Source organism: Ursus americanus, chromosome 5 (genome assembly GCF_024610735.1).
Source record: "Ursus americanus isolate L20-20 chromosome 5, mUrsAme1.1.p, whole genome shotgun sequence".
NCBI lineage: Eukaryota > Metazoa > Chordata > Mammalia > Carnivora > Ursidae > Ursus > Ursus americanus.
In genome coordinates, this window is record NC_142131.1 from 9875966 (window position 1) to 9900125 (window position 24160).

General features: G+C 35.2%; 1 pseudogene; it reads right to left on the minus strand.

Annotated features, from left to right (window-relative positions):
- Nucleotides 1–12910: 12910 nt before the first annotated feature.
- LOC123799305 (vesicle transport through interaction with t-SNAREs homolog 1B pseudogene) lies at nt 12911–15589 on the minus strand (annotated as a pseudogene).
- Between the last annotated feature and the right edge of the window lie 8571 nt (nt 15590–24160).

Here is a 24160-nt window from a genome sequence, read left to right on the forward strand (position 1 = left end):
ATAACCTGAAACCTCACCAACTATTTTTTAAAGACCTTATTTTAGGGGCGCCTGGGTGGCTCAGTCGGTTAAGCATCTGCCTCTGGCTCAGGTCATGATCTCAGGGTCCTGGGATGGAGTCCCCCGTCGGGCTTCCCATTCAGTGGGGAGCCTACTTCTCCCCCTCCCTCTGTCCCTCTCCCCTCACCCCACACTTGTGCACTTGCTCTCTCTCTCTCTGAAATAAATAAATAAAATATTTTTAAAAAAAGACCTTATTTTTTGAGCAACTTAAAGTTCTTAGAAAAATTAAGAGGGAGGTACAGAGATTTCTCATATATCTCCCACCGCCACACATGCATAGCTTCTCATTTATTAACATCCATTACCAGAGTGGCACATTTGTTACAGTTGATGAACCTACATAAGCACATCATAGTCACCCAAAGTCCATAGTTCATATTAGGATTCATTCTTGGTGTTGTATATTCTATGGGTTTGGACAAATATATAATGACATGTGACCATCATTACAGGATTATACAAAGTATTTTCACTGCCTGGAAATCCTCCGTGCTCCATCTATGCATCCCTCCACCCCACAACTCCAGACAACCACTGATCTTTTTTTGTCACAATAGATTCACCTTTTTCAGAAAGTCATATAGTTGCAATCATACAATAGGTAGCCTTTTCGGATCGACTATATTCACTTAGTAATACGTAGTTAAGAGTCCTCCATGTCTTTTCATGGCTTGAGTTCATTTCTTTTTTTTTTTTAAGATTTTATTTTTAATTATTTGAGAGAGAGAGAAAGCAGGGATAAGAACAGAGGGAAAGGGACAAGCAGACTCCCTGCAAAGAGTATAGCTTTGGACACATTCATTTTTTTACTTGAAAGTATTTTAAAGATAATTGTAAATTCAAATGCAGTTATAAAAAAATATAGTAGGGATACTTAATATAGTTGATTAAGTGTCTGCCTTCAGCTCAGATCATGATCCCAGGGTCCTGGGATCGAGAACTGTATGGGCTCCTTGCTCACCTGGGAGCCTGCTTCATCCTCTGCTTGCCATGCCCCCTGCTTGTGTGCTCTCTCTCTCTCTCTCTTTCTGGCAATAAATAAATAAAATCTTTAAGAGAAAAGAAATCATATAGTAATATCCTGTGTACTCTTTACCCCATTTCCTTCCATAAGAAAATCTTTTAAAACTATAGTACAATATCACAACCAGGGTATTGACATTCATAGTACCCATGATCTTATTTAGAGATTTCCTCAGTATTACATGCATTCATTTGTTTATGTGCATGTGTGTGTGTATTTAGTTCTACATAATTTTATCACATGTATAAGTTTATGAGACCAGCACCACAGTCAGGATACAAAATCACCGCAAGGATTACTGTTACCCCTTTATAAATGTTCCTACCTCCCTCACCTCTGTTCACATCCTAAAGCTCAACAGAAAACAAAACAAAACAAAACAAAACAAAACAAAACAAAACAAAAAACAATGAAAAAACAAAAACAAAAAAACCCACAAAACAATCTAATTAGAAATTGAGCAAAAGACATGAAAGATATTTCATCAAAAAGGATGTATAGATGACAAAAAGAGTAAGTGAAGATTGACATCATTAGCCATGAAGGAAACACTACTAAAAATTATCATGAGACATCACTACACACCCACCGGAATGACTAACAAAAAATAGTGGTAACACCAATACTGGTGAGAAAACACATTGGTGGCAGGAATATAAAATGTTATAGTCTGGTAAATCCTTTAGAAATTTCCTGTAAACCTAAACATGGAATTACCATATGGCACAGCAGTTGTACACGAGGGCATTTCACCCTGAGAAACGAAAAATTATGCTCATACAACACGTACACTAATGTTCATTATTGCTTTATCACAAACTGGGAAAAGCACAGATGCCTTTTAATAGATGAATGGTCAAACATACCATTAATTTTTGTATTAATTTATGAATCAACAATAATTCTACCATTATGAAACCTTCAACATAAATAAGATTTTGAATAAATTCACCCCTCTAAGAAGTTGCCTCACACCCTTTCTAATCTCTCCCTCTTTTCCCCCACATCTTTCTTTCTGTCCTGGAAATCATTGATCTGCTTTCTGACACTATGGATTAATTTGCACTGTACAGAGTTTAATGTAAATAGTATAATGTGTATTACTCCTTCCATGATTTATTTCACTCATTTGCCATTCATATATACTCTTTGAAGAAGTTTCTTTTCAAAAATTTGGCCCATTATCTATTAATTTATTAGAGTGTTTACCTTCTTGTTATTAAGTTTTAAATGCTTTTAACATATTTTGTATATAAGTCCTTTATCAGGTATACGATTTTCATATATTTTATCCCAGTGTGTAACAAATCTTTCATTATCTTAACTCAGCCTTTCAATTTTTATGAAGTCTGCATTACCTTTTTCTTTTTTCTTTTTTTTGAGTAATTAGAGTATTTGCACTTTATTATTATTGTTATTATTTTTTCTCATTACCTTTTTCTAATAGCTTGTGCTTTCAGAGTCATAGCTAAGACATCTTTACCTAAGTGAGGTCACAAATATTTTTTCTGATTTTTTCTTTTAGAAGTTTTATAATACTAGCTCTTCCACTTATGTATGATAAATCTTAGTTAATTTTATGCATGGTGCAAAATATGGACCAAAATTATTATTTTGTTTATGTGACTATCCCATTGATCTAATCCATTTGTTTAAAAGATTTCATTTCTCCACTGAATTGCCTTTGCAACTTTGAAAAAAATTACTTTCCATGTGTTTATAGTTCTTTTTTATGACTCTCTCTTCAGTTCCAATGATCTTTTGTTTTATCTGGACAATAAACAATAACATACTTTCTTGATTAGTTGATGATCATAGTCCTATAGAGTGAATAAATTAATTTTGGTATTTAAGTAGCTAAGTGCATTTATCATTTCAATCAATGTTACATAATTTGTCTATTGGGCTTTACTAAGACTTGTGCATATTTAGAAAACTTCTCCCTGAGGAATAGAGCTACATATATTTAGTATGTATGATTCACCTCACTGTTACCTAACCAAGTGTTATACTTGAGAATGTTTGGCCCAATTAAACATTTACACATGCCAGGGGAATGCAATTACCATGTCAGAAGGACTGCTTCTGAAAAACTCAGGAATCTCAGAAAGAGTAGGTGAGAAATTTCAATATATTTTTTCTGGCAAGTTATATTTTTCACCTAAAACTGTGAACAGCAAACTTCAAGTGCAAACAGATTTGATAACACATTCTTCCTATTACCAGCTAAGGCTGGCTGAAAACTTTGACTTCTGGATAAGTCAAACTATTAAAATGAATTTCAATGCACGTCATTTTCCTGAAGTTTTCTGCATTTTCCATTTATTGGTTGGGATGTATTTTCTAAGTTTATTACTAGAAAAAGTTAAATGTTCACTTTCTCCTCTTTTTAATGGAAGATAATACTAGAAAATCATGAAAGTCTTTGATAGTTGCCAGGCTGACAAATGACACTAAGAAGAAAATAGACCCTGTGCAGAGGAATTAATTTTGACTTTCTAATAATATATTTGATGTAATTATAATGTCATCTTTGATAGATAGTCTTTTTATTCCTCATTTATAACTTATACAGTGTCTTCCACAAAAAAAAGACAAAGTTACCGATTGAAGGAAATATGCTCAGAAATTCACTAATTATTATCAAAGATTTATTTACGTGTTTAATTAAAGTGACCAAATAATTATAATAAGAGCATTTTATGGCATTCAATAAGTTTATCTCTACAAATAATTTAATGAATAAACAGTTTTGTAATATATGCATATGCACACTGGTCAAAAAAACCTAGCTTCAGAATGATTATAACAAATCAATAAGAACGTTAATTCTTAGTAGTCAATACAGGCTACCAAAATATAAATTGTGATGTTAATAGCAAATTAATATAAAGGTAGCCACATCAAATTAAATCGTGTACATGTTATGTGAGGTTTCAGATTAGGTTTCAGATTTTATAATAGTACAGAAGCATGGGCAATGATATGGTCTTAAATTTATGCTAATAAATCTCTTTGTAATATAAATAAAAACACTAAGACAAATTCATAAAAGAGTGATACTATAATAAATAATAAAATTCACAAAGAAAATATAACTAGTATATTTTTGTCACCTTGTAAATTTTATCTATATCTACACTTACATCTGTATCTATATGTATATCTTTATCTATATCTGTATATGGATGAATGGATAGACAGATGCACCTATTAGGAATACTGTATGATAACTAACATAACATAATAATAAAAAAAGGAATATAAGGGAAATTGAGAGAAATTCAGTAATATTAGGGTAAGCTAACATATCAACTTATCGTTAGAGTGTTAATGAAAAGCATATAAATTACTTTTCCAATGAAGACATACAAATGGCTAACAGACACATGAAAAAATGTTCAAAATCATTAGCCATCAGGGAAATTCAAATCAAAACCACACTGAGATACCACCTTATGCCAGTTAGAATGGCAAAAATAGACAAGGCAAGAAACAACAATTGTTGGAGAGGATGTGGAGAAAGGGGATCCCTCCTACATTGTTGGTGGGAATGCAAGTTGGTACAGCCACTCTGGAAAACAGTGTGGCAGTCCCTTAAAAAGTTAAAAATTGAGCTACCCTATGATCCAGCCATTGCACTACTGGGTGTTTACCCCAAAGATACAGACGTAGTAAAGAGAAGGGCCATATGCACCCCAATGTTCATAGCAGCAATGTCCACAATAGCTAAATCATGGAAGGAGCCGAGATGCCCTTCAACAGATGACTGGATTAAGAAGTTGTGGTCCATATATACAATGGAATATTACTCGCTATCAGAAAGAACGAGTTCTCAACATTTGCTGCAACATGGATGGCACTGGAGGAGATAATGCTAAGTGAAATAAGTCAAGCAGAGAAAGACAACTATCATATGATTTCTCTCATCTATGGAACATAAGAACTAGGATGAGCGGTAGGGGAAGAAAGGGATAAAGAAAGGGGGGGTAATCAGAAGTGGGAATGAAACATGAGAGACTATGGACTATGAGAAACAAACTGAGGGCCTCAGAGGGAAGGGGGCTGGGGAAATGGGATAGACCGGTGATGGGTAGTAAGGAGGGCACGTATTGCATGGTGCACTGGTGTTATACGCAACTAATGAATCATCGAACTTTACATCGGAAACCGGGGATGTACTGTATTGTGACTAACATATAATTAAAAATCATTAAATAAAAAAAAAGAAAAGCATATAAATTAATAAATTGCCAAAATCTTCAAGGAATGAGGATAGTAACTGAGGCTTCTGGAGTTCATTGAAACAAGAATGGAGAGTAAGTGTTATTACTCAATGGCATGGGTTGTTTGGTTTAGGATGAAGGTAGGGACAGTAGCTTGTAAGTGGTATTGAGAAGCAAAAGGAGTCTTGGGTGTTAGTAGAACGAGGGAGTAACTAGTTACCCCTTAAGAAGGCTTCAAGAAAGAAGCTTCCTTGGGGCACCTGGGTGGCCAGCGGTTAAGCGTCTGCCTTCGGCTCAGGGCGTGATCCTGGCGTTACGGGATCGAGCCCCACATCAGGCGCCTCTGCTAGAAGCCTGCTTCTTCCTCTCCCACTCCCCCTGCTTGTGTTCCCTCTCTCGCTGGCTGTCTCTCTCTGTGTGTCAAATAAATAAATAAATAAAATCTTTAAAAAAAAAAAAGAAAGAAGCTTCCTTGAGGACAACCAGTCTTCAACTTACATGATAAGGCAGGAGGATGTAAAGCAAGGTCAAGTGTAGATAGGTGATAGACTATTAGTTACAAATTGGAAGGGTATGGGAGAGAAGTTGGAATCACACAGAATATTGTTGATTGTACTATATCCACTTTTGTCTTGAGTCACAGTGTATCATTATCACCTGCAGATTCAAGTCTTTCCTTTGGGAATACTTTCTTATACCTGGAGTACCTTCCATTTTTCTGTTCTGTTCTCTTCTTCAAAAAGCCAATTACTTAATCTACCATCATATTCATATTTTCCTTTTAAACTTTTATTTTAATTTCCTCTAGCCTGCCTACAATATATCTTCCTGAGTTTATAGTTTTGAATATTTGCTACTTCTAATGTGATAATACTTTTTATAATGTCTTTATACGTTTTTGCCTTTGTATACTCTTTAATTAATTTGTTGTGATCTGCTGACTTGCTAATTATTCTTTACATAAATTATCTTTGAACCTTTATACTGACATATATTTATTTCAAATGTACAGATAGATGAGTTTATTCAAATGGATAGTCATATAACTATCACCACAAACAAAATATAAAATATTTCCATCACCATAAAAAGTTATCTAGTGCTTTCGTTTGCTTTATCATTTGTCTTTTTTGACAGCTTTATTGAGATATAATTCATATACCATAAATTTATCCATTTAAAGTATACAATCCAATAGTTTAAGCATATTCAGAGTTATGAAACCAACACAACAATAAATTTTAGAACATTTTTATCACTCCAATAAGAAATCCTATACCCATTAGCAGGCACCTCACTCCACCTACTCATCTCCATCTCCAGCCTTGGGCAGCAATTATTCTACTTTTGTTCTCTATAGATTTTCCTAGTCTGAATATTTCATATAAATTGTATCATATAATATGTGGTCTTCAGTTACTGATTTTTTTCAATTAGCATAGTTTTCAAAGTTCATTTATGTTGTAGTACGTAGTATGTTTTAGCATGTGTCATTACGTCATTCCTTTCTATAGCTAAGTAACATTCCACTGTACAGATATACTGCACTTTGCTTATCTATTCTGTAGTTGATAGACATTTGGCTGTTCCTAAATTTTAGTTATTATGAATATGCTGCTGCAAACATTAATATAAAAGTTTTTGTGTTTTCATTTCTCTCAGGTATTTATGTAGGAGTAGAATTGCTAGATCATTGGATAACTCTATATTTAATCATTTGGGGAACTCTCAGACTGTTTTCCACAATAGCTGCAACAATTTTACATTCCCACCAGGACCTATGAGTGTTTTAATCTCTCTACATCTTTGTTAACACTTGTTATTATCTATCTTTTTTATAATAACCATCATATTGGGTATGAAGATTCCTCGTTGTGGCCTTGATTTGTGTTTGCACTTGGATAATGAGCAACTTTTCATACATTTCTTGGCCATTGTATATCTTCTCTTTTTTTATTTTATTTTATTTTTTTTAAAGATTTTATTCATTTATTCGACAGAGATAGAGACAGCCAGCGAGAGAGGGAACACAAGCAGGGGGAGTGGGAGAGGAAGAAGCAGGCTCATAGCGGAGGAGCCTGATGTGGGGCTCGATCCCATAATGCCGGGATCACGCCCTGAGCCGAAGGCAGACGCTTAACCGCTGTGCCACCCAGGTGCCCCATCTTCTCTTTTTTTAAAGATTTATTTATTTATTTGAGAGAGAGAGAGCGAGCATGAGCGGGAGGGTAGAGAGAGAGGGAGAGTGAATCTAAAGCAGACTCCATGCTGAGCACAAAGTCAGATGTGAGGCTTGATCTCACGTGGGGCTCATGAGACGGTGACCTGAGCCAAAACCAAGTTGGGATCTCAACTGACTATTCCACCCAGGCACCCCCATTGTGTATCTTCTTTGGAGAAATATCTATTCATATCCATTACTCACTATTTAATTGGGTAATTTCCCTTATTATTCTGCTGTAAGAGATGGTTATACATTTAGGTATAAGTCTCTTATCAGATCCATAGAATTTGCTAATTTTTACTTTCCTGATGGTTTCTATAGAAGCATAAGTAATTTTAATTTTGATGACTGGATTGTCTTTTCATTCGCTTTCATTTATTTTATCTGTTGTCTTGTTATTAACCAGTAAGAGTCCATTATATAATATAGTTATAAGTCCTTTGTCTGATAGGATATTTTACAAATATTTCCTCCCAGCCTGTGACTTGCTTTTCATTCCTTCAATGATGCATGGCAAAGAGCAAAAAACACCTTTTCAGATAAGCCATAATATTTACTTATTTTTCTTAAACACATCTGGTTTAAACTATGTCATTTTCCTTTCTCCAATGAATTGCCATGGCCCTTTTGACAAAAATCAATTGACTATACTCCTGGACTCTCCACTGTTTTTCACTGAGCTGTGTATTTCTTTTTCTGAATACCTAGCTATCTTGATTACTATAGTTTTATTATAAATCTTGAAATAAGTTTAAGATAACTCTTGCAACATTATTTTTCTTTTTAAATACTGCTTTATGTCTGCCTTCAGCTCAGAGCGTGATCACAGCGTTCTAGGACCGATCTCCACATCAGGCTCCTCCGCTAGGAGCCTGCTTCTTCCTCTCCCACTCCACCTGCCTGTGTTCCCTCTCTCGCTGGCTGTCTCTGTCAAATAAATAAATGAAATCTTTTAAATATAAATAAATAAATAAATAAATAAATAAATAAATAAATATTGCTTCAGACATTATAGGTCCTTTGAATTCTTTTATAAATCTTAGAATTACCTTGTCAATTTCTAGAGATAAAACTTGCTGGGAGTTTCATCAGGAATATACAGAATCTAGACATCCATATGGGGAGAACTGCTCTTATAGCACTGCTGATACTCTAATCCTTGGGCATCACCTTTTTTCCCATTTATTTAATTTCTCTCAGCAAGGGACACCTGGGTGGGTTGGTCAGTCAAGTGTCTGCCTTCAGCTCAGTGCCAGGGTCCCGGGATCAAGTCCTGCATCAGGATCCTTGCTCAGCAGGGAGCCTGCTTCTCCCTCTGCCTGCAGCTCCCCCTGCTTGTGCTCTCTCTCTGACAAATAAATATATAAAATCTTAAACAATATTTCTCTCAGCAATATTTTTACTTCTTAATGTAGAATACTTGTGCATAACATTTTGGATACAGTCATGGGTATGTTTTGCTACCATAAATGGAATTTTTTAAAAATTTCAGTTTTCCAATCTTTTGCTGCTACATATTCAAATACAATTAATTTTATACTAAACTTGAATCTGCTAACTTGATACATTCAATAATTTGGCTTCTTAGTTACAACTATTGTAAATTTCCTAAGATTTTTCTGTATAAATAACCATAACATCTACACACAGGAGATTTTTACTTCTTCCTTTTTAATCTTACACCTTTATTTTCCTTACCTTATTAGAGTGGCTAGGTCCTCTAATAAGATGTCAAATACACTGATGAAAACATGTATCCTAGTATTGTTCCGACTTAAGGAGAAAATATTCAGCATTTCACCATTAGTATGATTTGGGGTATTGGTTTTTTAGTACCTACCCTTTATCAGCTCCAGTTCCTTAATATTTCAAGCTTGCTGATCATTTTTATCCTGAATGGAAGTTAGGTACTGTCAAACAGAACAGTGATTTATTCCTCTCCATTTTATGAGAAAATTAAGTAAATTTGGCAATTTTTCCTTTTGAAATATCTAATAGGATTTACTAGTGACACCATCTGTTTAGTATTGTTTTTCAGAGAAGATTAATATAAGCATACGTATTTGGAAATATTTGGTGCTAATCAGATAGTCTATCTCTTCTAATCAGTTTGCTTGCGATCCTATCCAGTATGTGCTTCATTTCGGATATTATATTTTTCTCTCTCAAAGTTTTGTTTGTACCTTTTCCTATTTTGTGTTTCTTTCATGTTATGCATTTCTTTATGTCCACAAGAATATGGAGAATATTGATTGTAACATTTTTAATATCCTTTTCTTTGTCCTTTGCCGATCTCTTTTTATTGAATTTTTGGTAAATGACAACACTAACAATTTAATAAAATAATACCAAAAAAAGTCAGCCCGCTAATCTCTCACCTATATCCCAAGCTTAGCCTACTGAATTGTTGTCTTTTGAGTTATACACTGAACATCCTGATTTTTTAAAAGAACGCTCTAGTTGTTTCTTATTAAAGTTACTGTACCACTGGCATAGAACTTAACAGTTGAGTTTTAGATCAAACGACGGTGCTTTCCTTGCAATCTCCAAGTATTTCACTTACTAACTGTGGTAAATATATTGTATTTCTGCTGAACAACATAAAATTCTTTTGCCAGAGTCAACATAATACTTCCCTACCACCTTGATATCAGAATCAGCTGTCTGACTTGATTATGACAATGAAATGTTAGTGCTAGTTTTGAGGATTTAAGGGTTGCTGAAGTAGTCAACAGTGTCCTAGCCTGCCTGAACCATCATCCTCAAAGATTCATGATGACAAAAATTTTAAAGCATAGCCACCAGTCAACCATAATGGATACATAGCCTGAAAGAGAACTATATGTTTGTGTTTCTCAACTACTAAGATTAGTTTTTGTTCAGTCATTTCCAGCTATGATCATTCATTAGTAAGAAATTAATTGTTGCATATATTACAACTGACATTTAACTGCTAGTTAATGGTGTTTCATATCAGGTTGTAAACACTTCTATGGAATCAATATTAGACTGTGTTCCAAAATCTATACATTATTTTGACAGAAATACAAAATTGTCTATAGAGATACTATTACACAGAAAATCCCTAAATCAAAATTGGCAATTGGGATGGGGAAATTATCATAGCACAAATTTCTGGAACAGAAAAGTAATTGATTGAAATAAATTTATCAGAAAAAAAGTTGATTTCATTTAAATTTTCAGGAGAAATGATTTTATGGTGATTGAACTTGGCTAGTGCACTGAAGGACAATAGTTTATTTAAACACCTTTGAAGAATACATTTGCATTGTTTCCTTGGCCATTAAATGAACTATTTAATGTTTGGCACAAAATAATTTCAATCAAGGGGGTTTACATTTATCAAAATATTTTTTTTTCATTAAAAAAATTTTCTCAACCTAATTTCACCAAGACATGCACGACAGCTGGTGCTCATAGTCTAATACACTTAATTTTAGGACTATCCTTACCAGCTAATGAAGCTGACATGTTGATCCAAGACAGTTTTAATCCATTTTGATGCATCTAAATGTCACTTCTCCAATCCTCCCCGTTAGTCTGTAGCATGTTAAAATTTTATCAGCTAAGAAATTACCGTATTTTATGTCCAGTTTCTTTATGTTTGAAAAGTACCAGAGAGACCCTATATCTGCCTGTTTTCTGTACTTCCAATGAACATATTTCCAAATGTATTTTCAATGTGTGAAAAGGTAAAGAGCTCCTTTTAAACATTCAATAATGTTTACATATTTAGTGACATTTTCTAAAATATATCAATTCTTTTTATTTCAGGGGTGACTAACAAAACTAAGATCTCACATATATTTCAATAAACTATTATGCCAGTGAGAGTGCACCAAATGTTTACATTGCTGTCTTTGTGGTGGATTTCTTTCTTTCTCTTTCTTCCTCTCTTCCTCCCCCCTTCCCCCTCCCTGTCTTCCTATCTTTGTCTTTCCATTCTTTTCTTCTTTCTTTCTCTTTATTTCATTTTCTTCCTTCCTTCCTTCCTTCCTTCCTTCCTTCCTTCCTTCCTTCCTTCCTTCCTTCCTTCCTTCCCTCCTTCCCTCCCTTTCCTCCTTCCTCTCTTCCTTCCCTTCCCCTCCCTTCCCCTTCCTCCCTTCCTCCCTTCCTTCCCTTCCTTTCCCCTTCTTTCCTTTCTCCCTTCCTTCCTCCCTTCCTCCCTTCCTTCTCTTCCCCTCCCCTCCCTCCCTTCCTTCCTTCCTTCCTTCCTTCCTTCCTTCCTTCCTCCCTTCCTCCCTTCCTCCCTTCCTTCATCTTCCTTCCTTATCTTCCTTCCATTACCACAAAAAATGTGCACTTCTGTTTTGATATATAGTTTTGTTCCCAAAAGTTCCTTTACATTCAATAAGATTGTTAGCCTTTTTCAAAGTGAAATGTGAAAAAAAGGTTTTTAAGTATAATAATACATTTGAGGTAAATCAAAATTCTAAACTTAAAACTTTATATAAACAATTTGGGCTTTTTTCTTGAATCACCTGAATACCTGAAACTTACAAATGCTCTTTAAGAAGATCGGTAGGGGAAGAAAGGGATAATGAAAGGGGGGGTAATCAGAAGAGGGAATGAAGCATGAAAGACTATGGACTCTGAGAAACAAACTGAGGGCTTCAGAGGGGAGGGGGTTGGGGGAATGGGATAGACTGGTGATGGGTAATAAGGAGGGCACGTATTGCATGGTGCACTAATGAATCATCAAACTTTACATCAGAAACCAGGGATGTACTGTATGGTGACTAACATAATATAATAAAAAAATTAAAATAAAAAAAGAGAACTTTTAAACCCATTAGCTTTAGGAATATAATATTTAGAACTGTTTCGAAAATTTAACCTATTGTCATTCTAATGCACAGTAGATAAGAATTATCCAAGTGCCTGTGTTGCTGGCCCCTGAAGCCAGAGAGCTCCTTCCTAAAATCCAATTTGATCATTTTCTTTATTTGCATTGATCTAAAATGCTTATCACTTAGAATTTCATTGAAGGCCCTTGGAAACTTATTTTCAGTCTATCCTCACCTTTCACTGGTTCTTCATATCTATGCATTGAAGCAATTAGGCATTTTCCTGAGATGTTTCACATATTACCTGAAAACTTGGTAATATCCATATAAAATATTTTTTAAAGAAGTCATAAGCAGCATTTATTACCTTGGTCTATCATACTGGTCTTGTTACTATTCCTTCACAATTAAATGATTTTCTGCCTCTCCCCTACCCCCAGTCTGGCTACTACACAGTACACCCTTGAACCATTAGCTCACAGCAGCACTATGCTTATTCCCCTTCTCTAACACCATTCATTCACAGGTCAAAGATCTGGAGCACAAACATTTCACTGCAGGAAGTTCACTGCTTGTGAAAGAATTTTTAATAATTCAAGACCCTAGGATGGCCAGCTCCAGTGAGATAAGGAAGGACAGTAGCAGCTTGTTGGTTGTCACTTTTCTGAACACTGGACAGAGAATCTTTCCACTTTCACTCAAATTTTCACTTGTATTTGTTTACCAACCTTCTCTTGGTACATTCCAAGTAGTCATGCTTCTCCCCCAACTCTTCTGTGATTTCTGGGCCAATCTGTTTAGTCTCTGTGGCGATCGATGAGAACACTCAGTATTCTGGGTGGCTCAGGTCAAGCTGTCAGTACCTTGCAGAAGCAACTCCCTTTGAGACTGCAGCCCATTCATATGCACGTCTCCTCGCCCTCCAGGTGGGGCTGTCAAAGGTGTGCTTCTTACTTCCTAATGGAGGTTTGGCAAGGTCCTTCTGGTAGGTTTGAAGGTTAGACATCATAAGGTTAGGGAAAGATAGAGGTGCATAATGTAGTTCCTCTTCCACCTCTGCCAGAGTTTCATTTGCAACAGGAAGGTTGCTTTTCCTCAAAATCTCTGATCAGCTTCTTCTTCTCTTCCGCCCCTGCCATCCCCAGGAGCCACTCTGGCACCCCTTGAAGGTATTCATGGAGGCTGTGCAAGATCTCATGAAGTTTCTTAAAATTCTACAAAGAAGGTGTCAGAAGTGACCATGGCATAGGCCATGCTCCCTAAAAGTGTTCTCTTGTTTAATCTTATGTTAAAAGACTGCTTTTTGGATAACTTGCTTTATCAAGATAATTGCAGAAAAGCTTAGTATTTTTCTTTGGAACATAGATTAAATGATATTATGCAAAAAAGAATATGACTTGAGATATAGAACCATATAGTAACATCCTTTTGGAAACTTCTGGGGTTCAAAATCACCTGCCTGCTATAACAGGTATTTTAGAATAATCACATTTATAAACTATTTTGTATTTTGATTAGTTCTGTTTGTTGCATTATACCTTCTTTAGCTCTATTTTGCTGGTTAATATCTACATAGTCCATAGCCTCCATTGTTCAAGATAGTTAAATGTATCAATATTTAGAGTTCTCTTTACTGAAGATTGATTACTACATCTTCATTGCTCCTTTGGCAGCTTATGGTATTTTTATTAAGGATCATTTGCAGAATGAATACATATAAATCAAATCACCGTTTTCATGATTAAAAAAAAGTAAGCCTATTCTCTCTCATTTCTTTCAGTAGTAATTATAGTAACAGATATCACTTGAGATTATTAACCACAAATTTTTGTTACCAGAAGGAAATGATTTATGCCATTATTTTTTTTTCTACAAGGCAAAGAAAAAATTGACAAAAATAGATTTGTCAGTATCAAAGATACTACTATATATCACTCTAGGTTAATACAAAATATAGCATCATGATATCAGAAAACTACTTAGGCTAGAGAAGGAAGATTAATAATCGTTCTGTGTGATTTCTGTGGGGCCTTGTTGACATAGCATTGCAACATTTATATATTTTGGTCAATTGAATTGCTTAATGAAACAATCACAAAAACTTTACAGTAAAACTGAATGTATCGAATAACAGAGGGGGTGGCATGGTGGAGAAATTAGGGTCTTTGGATATATATATATAGAGAGAGAGAGAGAGAGAAGAAGAAGAAGAAGAAGAAGAAGAAGAAGAAGAAGAAGAAGAAGAAGCAGAAGCAGAAGGAGGAGGAGGAGGAAAAGGAAGAGGAGGAGGGGAAAAAGAAGTAGAGGAAGAGGAGGAAGAGGAGCAGAAGGGAGAGGAAGGGACGAGAGAGAGGAGAAGAAAAAGAGAGATTACTATCAACCCAAAGATTATAGTAGTTATTGGAAAGCTGTGATATAGTCTTTTAGTTAGACTTCCACAGGAATTTAGGTAGTAGCTTATCAATATCAATATTATTAGATTTCACGCATCTCATTCTTAAAGATAGAGGCTTATGTTTGTGGGATAACTGGAACTGGACTAGGTTTCTGCTGTGAACAGCTATAAAACTGGACAAGTATATGAGGCATCTGGTTTCACAAAGTCAGTTCGGAAAATGACTTGAGCTCAGTGATGTGAACTCAACAATCACACTCATCTGACTGGGGACAATTTTCTCAGCCTACACAGAGATGAGGAATTCTGCAGAGCACAGCAGTCCCACTGTGCTGAAGAGGCAGAAATCAGAGTTCTGGACAGCTGAAGTGGCAGGACTCTGCAGGCTAGGGTATCGATGAGGAAGATGCTGGGTAGACACTGGAATTTGGAAGTCAGCATAGGGATCCCTGAGGAGTCCTTGGCTGAGGGCTGGCTTGTGCACTTATGTCTTACCGGAAAGTGGCTGATCAAAGATTTAAAGAGGAATAGATATCAGAAGATGAGGTACACTGGTAGAAGCGTTCCTTAGGACGCAAGAATTCTGTCAGAAAGGTTCAACCTATTTGATACCTCCTTAATGCCCCTGGAAATCCTCTGAGAAATCAAAAAAGCCATGTTTCTTGGAACCGCCAAAATAAAGTACAATGATATGAGTGACTTAACCAACAGAAATTTGTTCTGTTTAGATGTCTGAATTCGAGGTATTAGCAGAGTTATTTCCTTCTGATACATGAGGGAGAATCTGTTCCATGCCTCTCTCCTAGCTCCTGGTGCTTTGCCAGCAATCTCGGCCACCCTTTGTCTCATAGACCCTGTGCCGTATCTTTGCCTTCATGTTCACTGGGGTCTTCCCTGTATGTGTGGCTTTGTTCATAGTTCCCCCTTTCATACAATCACCAGTTATACTGGGTTGAAGCCCACCCTGCTCCAGTATGACCTCATCTCAACTAATTACATCTGGAATAACCCTATTTCCAAATAGGTTCACATTCTGAGGTACTTGGGGGTTAAGACTACAATATTTGAATTTGTAGGGAGACACTGTACAACCCATAATACCTACTCTAGAATTATCTTAAAAGAAAGACTTAAAGCAAGTTCTGAGAAGATTCCCTAGGAGACAAAGGGTCCGGAGGGTGAGCTCCTCTGGTTAAAATAACTATGGAATATCTTGGGCCTTCCAAAGATCACACTAACGAGTTTAAACACAAGCCTACAGAAATTCAAATACACATACATAAAACCTCAAGCAAATTGTGGCCTCTAAGTTACATCATATTGCAATTGCTTTAATTATTCGTTATTCTCAATCTTTTCTTAAAAGAGGCCCATATATTCTTTACTAAACTCCTTTAAATGGTTCTAGTGAACACTGAAATAAAAATACTTTTTAATTGAACTGCCTGCTAAGATAGAAATAAACATTCAGCAGAACTTGGTTTACGGTGAAAAAACTTAAGGGAGTTCCAAAAAATCAGGTATCAAGATAAATATTTCAGTGCAACTCTCAAAAACAAAAACAGTGTGAAAAATCCATGATAAATACAATAGCAAGATTTTAAATATAGATAGTATCAGCATCATTTACATGTATTATACATATACATATATGTATATAGCCTCGGGCTCCAATATCCAATATAACAATTTAAACTACACATTCTGAAATATACTAAATGTACTAATGAAGTATAATTTAATATGCACTATGTATACTGTATTTTAAGTGTTTATTCTCACTCTCTTAGGAGACCAATAATTTAATTTTTGCTTTAAATTTAGTCATGCATTCAAAGCTTTGTAGAAACTAGCAGCAGTTGTATTTTTATTTTATTAAACATTTCTAAAAAGTATCTTTATTTCAATGTTCACTAGCACTATTAAAAGGAGTTAGTGTAGAATATATGGGCCTTTTCTGCAGAAAGGATCGACGATAATGATATATTAAAGTAATTGGAACATGATATAATTCAGAGGCCACAATTTGAATGAGGCTTTCACACATATTGCTTGTATCTGATGGAAATTTAAAAAGTCATTTACGTACCTAATAAATTGAACTATACTGTAAGCCTGCATCTATAAACATCAGACAAAAATAGACAAAAAACTAAACAATAAAACTAGTTTCAATTATTTTTGTACTAAAAACTAGACTATTATCAATGACATTACAAAAGAGATGAGACTCTATGTTGACAATGAAGTTGATAATACAAAATAAGCCAAATGATACAGACATTCATGTTGCAAAACTTTGCTGAGCAAATTTATGCAAATTTATACAATAACTAAGATATCTATTTTATGAATCTTATTTTATGATTTCTATTCTATTCCTGTTTTTATATCCTAACAAAAATAGTGCTATATTGTTGTTTTGATAGCTAAATTTAAAATAAAAATGCTTTATCCTTTTGGAAAGTAATAATGTAGAGTTGCAGTGACAAAATTAACTATAAGAGACTATTAACTATTAAGTCAAATTAGGGAAAATTCTCTTAAATAAATGTTGACATGCATACAGAAAACAACAAAGGTGCCCAGCAGAATTGCAGGATCTTATTATGGTAGTTCTGTTAATTTTTGAGGACGCTGCATACTGTTTTTCATAGTGGCTGCACCGACAGTGCACAAGGGTTCCCTTTCTCCATACGCTGGCCAGAGTTTGTTAGCTTTTGTCTTTTTGATAATAGCCATTTTTAACAGGTGTGAGGGAATATCTCATTATGGTCCTGATTAGCATTTCCCTGGTGATTAGTGATGCTGAGCATCTTTCATTTACCTGTCAGCTATTTGTCAGTCTTCTTTGGAAAAATATGTCTACATCTACTCAGGTCGTCTGCCCATTTTTAACTTACATTATTATTACTATTGTTCGCTATTGAGAGGTGTAAGTTCTTTATATATTTTGGATATTAGCATCTTCTCAGATAGATGGTTTGCAAATATGTTCTCCCATTCCATAGACTGACTTTTCATTTTGCTGTTTTTTTTCTTTGGCTTTAAAAAATTTTCTTTCAAGCAATCACATTTTTTTTTAAGGAATCACATTTGTTTAGTTATGTTTTAGTTGCTTGCATTTTTGTTGTCACATCCAAAAAAATTATTGCCAAGACCAATCTGAAGGAGTTTACCTTTGTGTTTTCTTCTAGGACTTTCATGGCTTCAGGTCTTACATTTAAGGCTTTAATCCTCCTACAGTTAATTTTTTTGAGTGGTGTAAGATAAAAGTGCAGCTTCATTTTTCTTCATACGAATATGCAATTTTCACCATGCCATTTATTCAAGAGACTGTCTTCTCTACATTTAATATTCTTGGCCTCCTTGTCAAATATTTGTTGATCATATATGCGTGGGTTTATTTCTGGGCTCTCAATTCTGTTGCATTGCTCTATGTGTCTGTTCTTAGGCCAGTGTCATAGGATTCCTTTGCTATAGCTTTGTAATTAAGTTGGAATCCTAGAAGTGTGAAGCCTCCAGCTTTGTTAGAAAAACAAATATGACCTCAGAATACGTTTTTAAAAATCCCTTCTAAGACACAAATGAGCTTCTGAAACTGCTCGTGTCACCCTGCTTGCCACCCATGCTTAGAAAGAGCTATTTTCAGTGGAATTTAGTACCCAAATTTAGACATCTAATATTGTCCTAGGACTCAGCTAGATCAATGTGTGGGGGAAGAAAAGTCAAGATAACCCAGGGATATCTTGTTATTTCCAGAAAGCAAAGATAATTTCAAAGATGTCTAAAATAGTACCAGTGAGAATGAAGAAGCCAGGGAATTAGAGTTCCCACTTGCCAAATAGTGACAATTTGAGATTCATAACAAGAAAATAGTAATTACTGTCAGTTTTATCAAGAAGATTCTACAAAAGGTCTAAGTCCAGTTGACACTCAAAAAGGACAAATATTAAAATGTGCTAAAGGTAAATCACACAGAACCTTCCCAACTATGTTTACAAAAAAAAATTTCTACACGCTGTACCACATTTCGGCAGAATGCATCTTAGGTAATTATGTTTCCATTTATTGCACGAATCATATAAGTAGTATATATAAATTTCAGTAATTGCCTAATTGAAAATCATATGGGATAGACAGCATTTAAAAAGATAAAAATAACTTTTAAAGGTATTTATATTGCTTGTTAATGTTAATTAAAAATATTAGAATACACTGAGCCATATAAAAGGTAATACTAAATAAATGCTATGACAGCAGTATTACAAATGGCATCATATCAAATAAAATCAATAAAATATATGATATAAGAGAAGATGGGATAAGTTTACACCTCCATTATATTAGATATAGAAACAGCTAGAGAACTCAGCAATAAGTTGGTAACTACTTTCTAAGACAGGATTAAGCAAGATCAATAAATAGTTTATCGGAGTTTTCATAGTATTCTACAACTAGTCAGGGTCTCATGACCTTGATATTTTTCTTCTTGTTAAAATAGAGACATTTATACAGCACACTTTATGGGGGACTTTGGGAACAAATTCTATGGCACCCTATTTATGCGGATAGTATAGAAGTTTGGGCAGAAGAAAAAGTTTCTGAGATGAATTAAAGAGGAAAACTTGAAGTTAAATTATATATACATATAGAGAGAGTTTATAAATATAACATATATATATATTTATATCTATCTATCATCTATCTAGATTGTTTCTTTCAAAGCTCATCGAAATGTTAATAATTTAACACACATTGAATCTCCAAAGAAGGTTATGGTATATGATCTCCAAACATAAGGGACCACAAATTTGTTTTCTTTCCCGGGCATCCCTAGGAACTAAATTTCTGCAGAATGCACTTTAAGAAATTATGTTTTCATTTACTGCACAAAAATACACAGTATCCTAAGAATCAGACTAATAATGCACTTTGAAATTCATATTTGTAAGATTGAAACACAGTTTTGTTGTCTACAGAGTGCTCATGATGCTTCTAGGATTACACCGGCATCACCATTAACTATGACAGTATATCTAAAAGACCTATTTTTTAAAGGAAAACTTTAATAAGAGGAGAAACCATGCTTTTTTTCCTAGTATAGTTCTCAGTATTCAAATTCACACCATGCTCCAATTTGCCTTTTCTAGAGCTTAACATACGTAGACTAATAAAGAATAAGTAATTTCTCTTCTGATTCCGGATTTGAGAACCGTAACGGTAAAACAGCTTGCCCTAAAAGCATATTTTATAATATGTCATTCTAAGATTTCTGGAAAGGCATTATAAGAACACTGGGAAAGATCCAGGAGGAATATAATAGGAAGTCACATTAAAGTAACATTCTCTCTTTAAAGTAAAAATGGTACTCATTATTGCGTGTTTGCATTTCCATATTGCTTTTCATTTGAATACTTCAAATGCTCAGGGTGTGATTATAATAGTGGCAGGTTCACCTAACAGGATTGGGAGAAGAAGGATGCTGTGCAAGTGAAAACATTGTATATTGTTAGAGAAAATTTGTTTTCACCGCACTTATATAAGAGCTGGGAGTCTGGGTTTTGTTTCTGTGGTTATTGTAAAGGTAGTTTTTCTTATTATGCCTAATAACTTTCAGGAAATTAACGGGCTAGCAAAAAGTCAGGTATGTGGATGTATATTCATCATGATAGCAAATGCTTATTTATTTAAAGTAAAATACTAAATTCAAAAATAATAGGCCAAAAGATAAACAACACAGAGTAAAGTAGTGGAAACTCTACTGTGACTCTTTAACCTCTTGAGAACATCTGGTTTCATGGGCCTTTTTCAGTGTGAGCATAGAACGCTGTCAGAGGAACTCTGAGTCAACTTGCCCTCAGTACTTCGACCCGACAGCTGGTTCTCATGGCTGCTTTCCACGACGATGAAACTACTCTGGAACTATAGGTTCCAGAGACCTCACTTCTCTACTCCTGGTACTAGATTTACGACCGTGCCACAGGTTTTCAACTTCACAGATCTTACACATTACGTAAGAATCACCACACATACACATTTCCAGGCCTGGGGCTGTGGAGGCAGCAGTGACCTTGTCCCGTCTCACTGACTAAATGCTCACATTGTATCTGATATTTTATAAAGCACTTCCCCGAAGTTCTTTTGTATTTTGAATTTAATGGTTGTCCTTAGAAAATCACCTTCAATTAGCCCATCTGCTGTGCTGGCATATAAGTTAACAAAAGATTCTTCTGAATAGACAAGCCTTATTTTTCTTGGATGAAAAGAACACAGAAGTAGAAGCGGCAAGAGTATGAGTGGGACAAAGTATGGCTCCAGGCCCTGCCCTATTTTTTTTTTTTCTAACATTAGTAGAATCTATGTTTTTCTTTTTTTTTTTAAATTAAAAGAGTCTGGGTGGATTTACTGAACCCAAATGAATTCAAGGAAGAAGGCAAAGCTATTAAAAAATGAGGGAGTTCCAGAGGGTGACTACTGCACTCACCCACCAGCACGGGCAGCTTCCGTCTTAGTGTAGGCTCGCCCTTGCTCTATTCATACACATAAGAAAGCTAATTAAAACCTAAATAGGGAGCATAAAGTCTCCTTTCCAGGGATATTGGCTTGTATATGGTTTCCCTATTCAACTGTTCTAATTTTGAGACACAATTTTTACATTTTTCTTCTTAATGTAAAACATCCACTGTATCCCAGGTATGTAAAAGACACTCACATATCACTGAGATCGTTTAACCCTCACTATCCCTGGAAGAATATTACTATTATCTTACAAATGAAGAAAAATTAGGCTCAGACTAAACAATTTTACCCAAATCATTGACATTAATAGGGAAAATAGGAAGAATTGTTATATAGAAAAATGCCAAGGCTAATTCTCATTCCTTTATAATCTGGCCCATTCATTGATTTATACACTGAGGGTTTGCTGAAGACTCACCTAGCAGTGAGTACTGAGCTAAGTGAAAGGGGTATGTGACAGTCAGTGTAAGTACATTTCCAAGTGACATTATCCCGCTCTCTTTCTAACAGAAGACCAACCTCCTTGGAAGCTTCCCCAAGAAATGTCTCATGATTGACCCTGGCTGATCATAATCCCCTGCCCCTTAAGGGGAGACATACTTTTCTTACTTCTCCCGTAGCTGTGGAGTTAGGAGCAAGAAGATTTTTGTGAGGCATTAGTTCTTTGAAGATCAAAAATCACGGCCTCTCAAGACCTTGCTCATACCTTTCTTCCTGCTGGGTTGCTGGAGTAAGAAAATAATGTTTGTAACTGTGATAGCCATCTCACATATGACAAAGTGAGAGATCCAAGTGTTAAGGACAGTGGAAAAGATGGAATGGGTTGGTGATAACATTGAGGCACTGAGTAAGCTCTGGTCTATCTCTGAATTTTTATAACTTAATTGAGTCAGGAAAGACTTCTCCAAGGGAGTGACAAAGACCTGAAAGATCAGTAAGAATTAATTAAGCAAAAAGAGCACTGTCCTCTCAAGCTGCTATGTAGCATAATGTGTTCTAAGAATGAAAATATTGATATTGCGCAGAAAAGGATTAACTTTGCCAAAAGAAACAGTTGACTTGTAGTCAGCTCCTGGAAGATAATCTCAAAGCCCCTGAAAGTTTCTGCCTGATAAGAGAGTCTTTTTTTTCACCTGGGGCCATAAGCCCACACACATAGTCTATGCTAACAATATGGTTTATGGTGGGGCCTTGAAGGAGCTGGAAACTTTGGAGGGACTCAACCTCTGGAGGGGCTGGAAACCCAACTCAGTCACGTGGGCAGTCAACCATTTCTATGTGACAAAGCCCCAATAAAAACTCTAGACACCAAGGCTCTGATTATCTTGTTGGCAGTACTCCATGCATACAGTGGCACATAGCTGCTGAGAGAAGTAAGCTGTGTGTGTACCCACTGGAAGAGGACAACTGGAAGGTCCATCCTTGGAACTTTCCTGAATCCTCTTCCATATGCCTCTTCCTTGGATGATTTTAATACAGATCATTTTATTATAATAAACTGTAACTGTAAGCAAAATAGCTTTTTGTAAATATTGTGAGTCCATCAAACAAATCATTAAAACTGACAGTGTCTGGCAAGCCCTGAACTTACAGTTGATGTGCCAAACTTTGTGGATGGTTTACAATACTTATATCTCAAAAGATGTGGTATTCCTTACTTAACATTATTTACTACACCTGGTTCTTATCATTCTATAGTTTTTCTTGATGTCTGGAGATGGTGTGTAAATATACTTGATCATTAAAAGAAAGTTAGACTGCTTCAATTTTAAGTAGTCTTTTTTGAAATATATTTTCCCAGAAGATTTTAGCTAAATATTTCTGTATAAATTTTCTAGGGTTATGTAACAAAATACCACAAACTGTGTGGCCAAAACCAACAGAGATTATTCTCTCAGTTCAGGAAATTGAAGTCTAAAAATCAAGGTGTCAGCAGAACCATGCTTCCACTGAAACCTGTAAAGGAACCTCCTTTCTACATCTTCCTAACTTCTGGTGATCTGCTAGAGATCCTTGATCACTCATCTTCCAGAAGAAATGCACAATATCTGCCTGTGTCAAAGTTCAGCTCTGCAGTAGGTCATTAAAAACACAGTTACTGTGGAGATACTCAGTGGAATGATTTCCCCCTTATTTTCAAATCTCCTAAAATATTAATATACTGGATTAGATATATAAGATTAAATAAATGCAGTATACCTTTACCCTTGAACTTGTATTTACTAATGATTAAAATATAACTCTCTTCTAAGATCTACATGATATTCTCCTATTTAAAATTAGAAAATGTGTTTCTCTTGTGCTATGGATTTAATCAAGTATAATCTTATAGCTTAGGAATGGTTTTGCTGGTCAAGTGGCATTAACTCTTCTGCAAAGTGCTTAAACTATTTACACAATTCGTGAGGCTCCTCATGGTTTTATGCCTTGAGGTTAATAAAATTTTAATTCATAAATTTTAAAAAATATCCCATGCATAAAAAGAGCATTTGGACTAGAATTTACTGAGTTACAATATCCCAGTTTTCAATGTAGAATGCCCACATAACTTCGTGGACCATTGATACTGAGATTGAGATCCCAGTCCATGTTCTCATATGAACTACTGAAAAATTCTCCAATTTCTGTCACAATCTATTCCACACATGGTACCCAGGCAAGATATTGAAATCATACGCTAAAGTTCCAACTCACTGGGAGGTCTTTAGCTCCCTCCACAAATCATCATAACACAGCCACAGGAATTTTGTATTTGTTGCTTCATATGCTTAGCATGCTCTTTCATGCTTGTTGCATTGCTGACTCATTTATATCTTTCTTGTTTAAAATGTCATCTTTTGACATCTCTGTTAAACTCTCATCTTTTCATGGAGACCTTCTATAATAATCCAAACAAAA